Raw genomic sequence first — 9655 nt, 5'->3', positions numbered from 1 at the left:
GCTGATCCTCAGCCCTGCCCTAAGAGGCCCCGGGTCTCAGTGTCCCGTGGTATTCGCTGCAAGCACCTCATAGAGAAAGCCGCCCTCGAGTTCTGACCAATGCCAGACAGTCCAGTTTCTCCCAGGAGTAGTCTGGGTCCCCAGAGACTCACCCAGAACTAGAGTTCAGAGCAGTGGGGGCTTGTGACTCCCTCCCGATTCAGAAAGACCGCGTCCTCATCAGTTGCCAGCCCTTGCCGTGTGTGCCTCCGTACCTCTGCACTTTACTTCCTCCTCTGAGTCTCAGTGTGCTTTTCTCTTTCCTTCTAGTTGTAGAATTTCCACTCAGCCAGCCTTCCTGTGGTTCTGGATGATGTCCGTTTTGTCTTTTAGTTGTATTTTTGAATTTGTTGTGGGAGGCAGCAATTTCCGGTGTTTACCTATGCCGCCATCTTGGTTTCTCTATTCAGATATCTTATTCCTCATTCTGTTATTGAAAATTGTGTTTCTTGGAATTTACCCATTTCATCCAGATTGTCTCATTTGTTGGCGTAATTGTTCATAATATTTTCTTACAATCCTTTGTATCTGTGATGCCATTATCACTTCTCTTTCATTTCTGATTTTATTTGAGTCCTCTCTCTTTTTTTCCTTTTTGAGCTTGGTTAAAGGTTTGTTAATCTTTTTTTTAAAATATATTTTATTGATTTTTTACAGAGAGGAAGGGAGAGGGATAGAGAGTTAGAAACATCGATGAGAGAGACACATCGATCAGCTGCCTCCTGTACACTCCCTACTGGGGATATGCCCGCAACCAAGGTACATGCCCTTGACCGGAATTGAACCTGGGACCCTTCAGTCCGCAGGCCGGCTGGGCAGTTTGTTAATCTTGTTTATCTTTTTAAATAATCAGCCCTTGTTTCACTAATACCTTGTATTTTTTTTAGTCTCTATGTCATTTATTTCCTCTCTAGTCTTTTTTAAAAATATATTTTTATTGATTTCAGAGAGGAAGGGAGAGGGAGAGAGGGAGAGAGGGAGAGAGAGATAGAAACATCAATGATGAGAGAGAATGACTGATAGGCTGCCTCCTGCACACCTCCTACTGGGCATTGAGCCTGCAACCTGGGCATATGCCCTGACCTAAAAACAAACCATGACCTACTGGTTCATAGGTCGATGCTCAACCACTGAGCCATGCCAGTGGGCTCCTCTCTAGTCTTTATTATTTCCTCTTTTCTACTCACTTTGGGTTTTTTTAATTTCTAGTTCCTTTAGAGGTAAGGTTAGATTGTTTATTTGAGATTTTTCTTGCTTCTTGAGATAGGTCTGTAATGCTATGAATTTCTTTCTTAGGACTGCCATCACTGTGTCTCATAGATTTTGAGTTGCTGTGTATTTATTTTCATTTCTTTCAAGGTAACTTTTTATTTCTTTTTTGACTTCATTGTTAACCCATTCTTTGTTTAGTAGCATGTCATTTAGCCTTCATGTGTTTGTGTGTTCTTGTAATTGATTTCTGGTTTCATACAATTGTGGTCAGAGCAGACACTTGAAATGATTGCAATCTTCTTAAACTTATTGAGATTTGTTTTGTGTCCTAACATGTGGTCCATCCTATAAAATGTTCTCTGTGCTCTTGAAAATAATGTGTATTCTGCTGCTTTAGGGTGAAATGCTGTGAAAATATGAATTAAAGCCATCTGGTATAGTGTGTCATTTCAGGCTACTGTTTCCTTGTTGACCTTTTGTTTGGAAGGTTTATCTATTGGTGTCAATGGTCTGTTAAAGTCTCCTACTCTGACTGTATTACTAATGATCTGTCCCTTTATGTTCATCAATATTTGCTTTATATATTTGGGTGCTCCTGTGTTGGGTGCACAAATGTTTACAAGTGTTATATCCACTTCTTGGATAGATCCCTTTATCATTATGTAATGTCCTTCTTTGTTTCTTATTATAGACTTCATTTTAAAGTCTATTTTCTGTGATATAAGTGTTGCTACTTCAGCATTTTTTTTCATTTGCATTTTCCATCCCTTTCCTTTGAGTCTGTGTGTACCTTTCATTCTGAGGTGGGTCTCTTATAGATAGCATATATATGGGTCTTATTTTCTTATTCAGTCAGCTGCATTTTAAAGTCTATTTTCTGTGATATAAGTGTTGCTACCTCAGCATTTTTTTCATTTGCATTTGCATGGTATATCCTTTTCCATCCCTTTCCTTTGAGTCTGTGTGTACCTTTCATTCTGAGGTGGGTCTCTTATAGATAGCATATATATGGGTCTTATTTTCTTATTCAGTCAGCTGCCCTATGTCTTTTAATTTGGAGTATTTAGTCTATTTACATTTAAAGTGATTATTGATAGGCATGTATTTATTGCCATTTTATTCTTTATAGATTCTTCTTCTTCTTCTTCTTCTTCTTCTTCTTCTTCTTCTTCTTCTTCTTCTTCTTCTTCTTCTTCTTCTTCTTCTTCTTCTTCTTCTTCTTCTTCTTCAAGATCTATTAACATTTCATGCAATACTGGTTTGGGGGTAATAAGCTCCTTTAGCTTTTTCTTGTCTCAGAAGCTCTTTATATCTCATTCAATTTTTAAATGATAGCCTTGCTAGGTAGAGTAGTCTTGGTTGTAGGCTCTTGGTTTTCATCACTGAATATTTCATGCCATACCTTTCTGAAATGTTTCTTTTGAAAAATTAGCTGACAGTCTTATGGGAGCTCTCTTGTAGGTAACTGTCTTTTTCTTGCTGCTTTTGATATGTCTTAGGGTGGGCTTCTTTGGGTTGATCTTGTTGAGGACTCTCTATACTTCCTGAACTTGTTTCCTTCACCAGGATAGGGAAGTTTTCATTTATTATTTCTTCAAATAGTTTCTCAATTCCTTGCTCTCTTTCTTCCCCTTCTGGTACCCCTATGATGCAGATGCTGTTATGCTTCATGTTGTCTCAAAGGTCCCTTAGACCAGTGGTCGACAAACTGCGGCTCGCGAGCCACATGCGGCTCTTTGGCCCCTTGAGTGTGGCTCTTCCACAAAATACTGACTTCTGCGCATGGGCCACGAAGTTTCAATTGCACTGTACATACGTGCCCGCACGTGGTATTTTGTGGAAGAGCCACACTCAAGGGGCCAAAGAGCCGCATGTGGCTCGTGGCTCGCAAGCCGCAGTTTGCCGACCACTGCCTTAGACTATCCTCATTAATTTTTTTTTTCTTTTTTGCATCTCTGATGGGTGTTTTCTGCTAACAAATCACTGATCCGACCTTCTGCTTCATCTAGCCTTCAGTTAATTCCTTCTTTTGTATTCTTCATTTCAGATATTGTATTCTTCATTTCCGACTGGTTCTTTTTTATGGCATCTATGTCCTTTTTTATGCTGTATAAGTTTTCACTACGTTTCTTGAGCATCCTTACAACTATTGTTTTGAACTCTGAATCTGGTAACTTGTTTATCTCCACTTTATTTAATTCTTTTTCTGGGGATTTCTCCTGTTCTTTAATTTGAGACATGTTTCTTTGTCTCCCCATTTTGGCTGTCTGCCTTGGTATGGTAGCCTTATGTAGTAGGTGTCCTGTGGGGCTCAAAAGGGCAGTCTTCCTTATTGCCTGAGGTAGGTGCTCCAAGAATGTCCCTTGTGTATGTCATGTGAGCCTTCCTATTGTAGCTGAGTCTTGATTATTGTTGGCCCATCCGTGAGCTGAATTACCTCTCTGGTTGTCTATGAGGATTGACCCTGAGCACAATGTATAAGCTGCTGTGTGGGGGGTTGACTCCACAAAGCTGAATTTGCCCAAATAGGTTCTGGTGTCTGCTGATATCTCCCTTTGTGTGTGTCACTTGTGGAGTTAATGGGGTCATACTCTCATGTGGTCTGAACCACTGGTTGTGTTTGTTCTGGGGCCCTTAGAAGGGGATCTAGTGCCAGTGTTAGTCAATGTCAGGTGCTGCTTGTGACCAATCCTGGGCTGCCTATTTGAAGCTATTAAGCAACTCACAATTTGTAACTGCCTCTTGGTGTGTTGGGAGAGGCATAGCTGCACACCAAATTGGTTTCCACCAGCATTGAGCCCAGAGGCAGGTCAGCAAAAGGCCCAAGTCTTCCTGAGATCCACCTGCACCTATTAGCTACCTGCTAAGTTGTCATTGAAAGAGCCTCTGATAGTACAGGAGTTGCATAGGGAGGTTCTAGCGAGTCAGGAGGTAGGGGCTAGTGGTGTTCGCCATATTGATACAGATTCAAATTCAGCACCAGTGCTGGGTTTGAGGCCACTCAACAACAGTCTCAGAGTACACTAAGGTCAGCTGCCACCTGTTGTGTGCCTGTGGACCTTTGTGGTGGAGCAGGGTCGCATGGAGTCATCAGGGCGAGGCCAGCAGTGTTCATCAGGTCCACACAGACCAAGATTTGACCTTGTGAAGGGAGGGCTCTGCACAAGAAGGTAGAAATGGTGCAGGATTTGGGGGGAAATTGGTTCTGCCCCATAGCCCCACCATTCAGTTTTTCCTAGAGTCTTCCCAAACCCACTGGAGCCTTCTGTGCCAGGGACCAGGGTGGCACAGCCCACTGACAATACCCCCTGAGTGCAAGCTCAGAAGGGGGGCCACCTGGGGTTTGGAGAGTGACACTAATGGTTCTCTCCTGGTGGGGCTCATGGATCTCCTCTGGTCTGCAGGAAGCGGGGCTCTCCTGGGTATGTGGTAGTGGTGCTCAGTTCAGCTACTCCTGTCAGCGGGGACAGGGAGGTAGGACACCCCACACAGCTGCTCTGCTGTGCAGTGGGGAAAGGGCAGTGGTCTCCACCGCAGAGCCACACAACTCTGTTCTCTGATTCTCCCTGAGTTTGTTCAGAAAAGTCTATGCCATGGGCCCAGGCAGCAGATTCCTCCATTGGGCATGAGCTCTGCCAGGTGGGCTGACAGGGGGCTCAGGAGGATGGGGCTTGTGCAGTCCACCCAGGCTGATGCAATTTGAAAGAGAGTGCTCAACCCAGGCAAGATGGTATCTGTAGGCAGTGCCAGCATGCCCACAGAAGAGGGTCTCAGCACAGGGACCCTGGTGGCTGTCCCTTCAGCTCTCTTCTCAGAGCCACACAACTCAGTCTGTCTTCACAAGACTCTAGTCTATTCTGAGCCACCCTGCCTCCATGGATCCCAGGGTAAGTGAGTGGCTGTGAATGAGATTTTGTGCACTGGCCCTTTAAGAGGGCACCTGGCTTTCACATAGACTCCCATCTCTCCCTGCCAAACAGAGGTTTTACAGCCTCTTCTGGGCTCTGTTGCTCTGGGCTGGGAACCCAGCAGGGGGTGGAACCCTGCATGTTTCTCAGGGAGGACTTTGTGACTGAGATATCCATCTGCTTCCCAGCTGCAGCACGTGGGAATGGGGCCAGCCCTTTTCACTCCCACCCCCACCCCCCACTTTCTCACCAGTCTCTATGTGGCTTCCTGAGTAAATCCTTGGTTATAGGACTTCTGTTCAGCTGGTCTTCAGTTGGTTATTCAGGTGGATTGCTCTATAACTTAGCTGGAATTACAATTCAGGCCTGGGAGGAGGTGAGTGTAACTTCCACCTGCTCTGCCACCATCTTCTTCTTCCACATATATATAGTATTTTGTGTCTTGCTTGTTTTTAAGCTTCACATAATTTTTGGAGGTTCATCCATGTTACAGCACGTAATAGTATTTCCTTCCTTCCTGCTCAGCAATATTCCACTATGCTAATACGCCGAATTTTCTATACTCATTCAACTGCTGATGGACATTTGGGTTGTTCCATTTTGGGTTTTATAAATAATGCTGCTCTGAACACGCACATTCAAGTCTTTGTGGACATGTCTTTTCATGTCCAAGGAGTAAAATTGCTATTGTATAGCAATTTGTATTTAACTTTTTAAGAAATTGCCAAACTGTTTCCCAAAGTGACTGTATCCCTTTACATGTCTCCAAATCGTCAAAGCCCTTGCTATTGACTCTCATTTGTTTATGGCCATCCTAGTACATGTCAGATGGTAGCACTGTGGTCCAATGTGCATTTTCCCAATAAATAGTGATGTTGAACACGTTTCAAAGTTCTTATTATCCATTCTTACATCTTATATTTAAATTCTTTGCTCATTTTTCATTTGGATTGTGTGGCTTATCATTATTGAGTTATAAGAGTTCTTTATATATTCTGGGTACAAATTCTTTATCATAAATATTTTTAACTGAATGAAAATGAAAACACAAAATATCAAAATGTATAGGATGTAGTTAAAACAGAGTTTAGGGGAAATCCTGCAGTTTTTAATGTCTATATTAGAAAAGAAGGAAGATCAAATCAATAGCTTACACTCCCACCTTTCCGAAAGGAGTAAAAACAGAAAAATTAATTTAAATAAAGAGCACAAGAATATAAACCCAAAAACATGGTCCTAATCTATCTGTAATTTAGAAATGTAAATCGACCAAATTCACCAGTTAGAAGACTCAGCTGTATCTTATTTACAGTAGACACATCTAAAATATGAAATTGTGAAAAGACTGAAAGCAAAAAATAGAAAAGTTATGTCAAGCAAATACTAACAAAATTGGTATAGCTATCTTTATATCAGACAAATACAGTTTAAGCCAAAAAATTACTAGGTCTAAAGAGACAAAATACCTAATGATGAAAAGAACAACTCATCAAGAAAATATGGTGGCCCTAAACATGTATGTATTTAATTATAGAGCCCCAAAATAAAGAAAGCAAAAATTAATAGAACTTAAAGAGTCAGAACAAATCTACAATTACAGTGGGAGATTTCAATGCACTTCTTAATGTAATATATCAAGCACACCAAAGATTAGTGAAGATTTGAACACAACAAGCTCAATCAAACAGCCAGATATAAAACTCTGCATTCCGTAAAAAATGCATGTTCTTTCCAAGCACATAGAGAATATTTATAAAAATTGCCCACCTAATAAAACCAGTGCAGGTCTCAACAAATACCAGATACTAGGCTTCATGCAGGCCATGTTCTCTAAAGACACTACAATAAAATTAGAACCCACCATCCTACACAACTGATCAAACAATCCCATGCATTCTCTTGTGCTATAGTCCTCATCAAATATATACCATTTTGCATTGAGTCTTTTCTCTTGAATCCACCATAATTTTTTTCTATATTATTACAATAACTTTAGTATGCTTCGATAATGTTCCACTGAATTGATGTTCTATTTTCAGTTCTATTTTATTTGAAAGTTCTATTTTCAAAATCTGTAACTGTTTAGACCTCATCTCTCTTTGTCTAAGTCTTTATTCCAAAATGAATTATTTGCCAACTCTGAGCAAGTTCAAAGCTTTCATCTGCAGTTTCCTCAAAACAGTAACTGGCCAGAGGGTCCATATTTGTTCCCTTTTCTGGTTCCTATAAGAATACACATAGAAGCTGCAGAAGTGGTTAGGGGGCAACATTATTTACCTGCAAAATAATTTTTTTTCTTTTTAGCCCAGATAGAGTGAAACATCCAAACATAATTGTGGGTACTTTGAGAGAAAGGTATAGTTTAAGCCAAAAAAATTACTATGTTGTTCCTCAATTCAATTTTGCATGAGCCACTTTAATTTAGGTACAATTGCATTCATTAATGCACTCTGAAATTGAGCATTATTATAACCAGAGAGAGCTTCTCAAAGATAGATTATTTGTAGTAGCATGCTAAGTGCCAATCAAACAAGGAATCTGTACCACATGATGAGGATGATGGTGATGATGATAATGATGAGAAGGAGAATAAGGATGAGGATGGAAACAAAGAGGATGACAGAGCAATTATAGAGGAAAGGAAGAAGGATTGGAGATTCAGGACAAGGAGGAGAAGGAAGTTTCTTGATTCCAGTAGTACTTACTACAACTTAGACTTCAACTTTCCTGTGAAACGGTAAGAACATCAAGCTTTTTTTTTTTTTTTTTTTTTTTTAGGTAAAGATCCTGATATCCTTTTGGCATTTTCTTGGGAAAACTTCTTCCTTGAAAGAAAAATGGATGGGGGAAGGGGAAGGAGAAGAGGAAGTAGAAACAAATCTTAACTTGCAAATCCTCCCTTCAAGATGAGGGAGGGTGAGAAAGAGGGTTGAACTTGGAGCTAGAAGACCTGGAGTCCATATGATCTGGGGAAAATCAGTCCAGCTATCTGAGTCCATTTCTTTGTGGATAACACTGGGGAATATTGCTCATAATCATATCTTCATCACCTAAACTTACAGTAGTAAATATGAAATGAGATAAAAATCCTTACAAACTAGAAAGTATGGTTTAACAAATTGGGAAAAGAGCATGACCATGGCTTAGTTTGCAGATAGAGAGAACAACAACTCAATATTTGGTCAATTTTTTTTATTCCCCAAAGTCCAAAGGAAGCAAATTGGTGGAAGATAATGAAAGCAGAGATTAATGAAAATAACTAACATATGTTAGCATATATTGTAGACACTAACTCCTTGTGAGGAATGTGGATAATTGTGGGGCAATGGCTTTTGACTGTATGTTCTGAAGTATTGGTCTTGTGGAAATAAATATTTAAATCTGTTCCAACAGTCTGCTGCTGTACTCTCAGAAGTTCGGAGACTACCTCCCACACACACTAGTGGGGAGATTTGAGGATAAGATTTAGTTGGCAATGACCGTCTCCAGCATTGTTTGGCTATCTAGCCAGTCAAGTTCCTCATCAAACTTCCTGTTGGAACCAACCCTGGGCTCCCCTCCCAATCCCTCCACACCCCCAACCCTCCACTCCCCGCCCCACAACCCAGTAATATTAGCATAACTTTGCAGAACTGTCCTGCAAGTGACTCTGTGTCTCACTGGCTGCCACTCAGGTTCCGAGCAGTAGGCTTTATGTCCTCCTTTGCTTTCCTAAAATCTAGAAACTCAGTTTGTTACCTGGCACCTCAAGCATTTAACTATTTCACTTTGAGAGGCCCTTCTGCCCAGATACCACTTCTTTTTGTCAATGTCCCAGAGGAAATCAGGGTTAACAATACCCCAGGGAGGAGAAACCAAGATGGCGGCATAGGTAAACACCAGAGATTGCTGCCTCGCACAACCACTTCAAAAATACAACTAAAAGACGGAACGGACATCATCCAGAACCACAGGAAGGCTGGCTGAGTGGAAATTCTACAACTAGAAGGAAAGAGAAAAGCATACCGAGACTTAGAGGAGGTGTGATGCGGAAGTAAAATACAGAGGTACAGAGGCGCATGCGGAGAGGGTTGGCGGCTGAGGACACGGTTGTCTTTTTCAATCGGGAGGGAGTCTCAAGCTCTGAGCTCCAGTTCCAGGCGAGTCTCTGGGGACCCAGACTCATATGGGAGAAACTGGACTGTCTGGAATCGGTCGGAACTCAAGGGCAGCTTTCTCTCGGGGGGTGCTTGCAGCGATTGCCCGGACACTGAGAAGTAGGGCCTCTGAGGGCAGGACTGAGAGCAGCCATAACTGCTTGCTCCGCCCTGTTGATCCCCTGGGACCCCTCCCTGCCCAAGCCACGGACGCTTTTGCATATGAAAGGCCTGGCCCTTTGCAATCTGAAAATTACCTAACAAACTGCAGCTGGCCCAAGGCCCCAGGGCAACTTGCATTGCATCACAGCTGGCTCCTGCTGGGTAGCCTCAGGCAGAGGCTAGATTAGCACCTCCTTA

Source organism: Myotis brandtii, unplaced genomic scaffold, assembly GCF_000412655.1.
Source record: "Myotis brandtii unplaced genomic scaffold, ASM41265v1 scaffold152, whole genome shotgun sequence".
Lineage (NCBI taxonomy): Eukaryota > Metazoa > Chordata > Mammalia > Chiroptera > Vespertilionidae > Myotis > Myotis brandtii.
Note: the sequence above shows the minus strand (reverse complement) of the source record.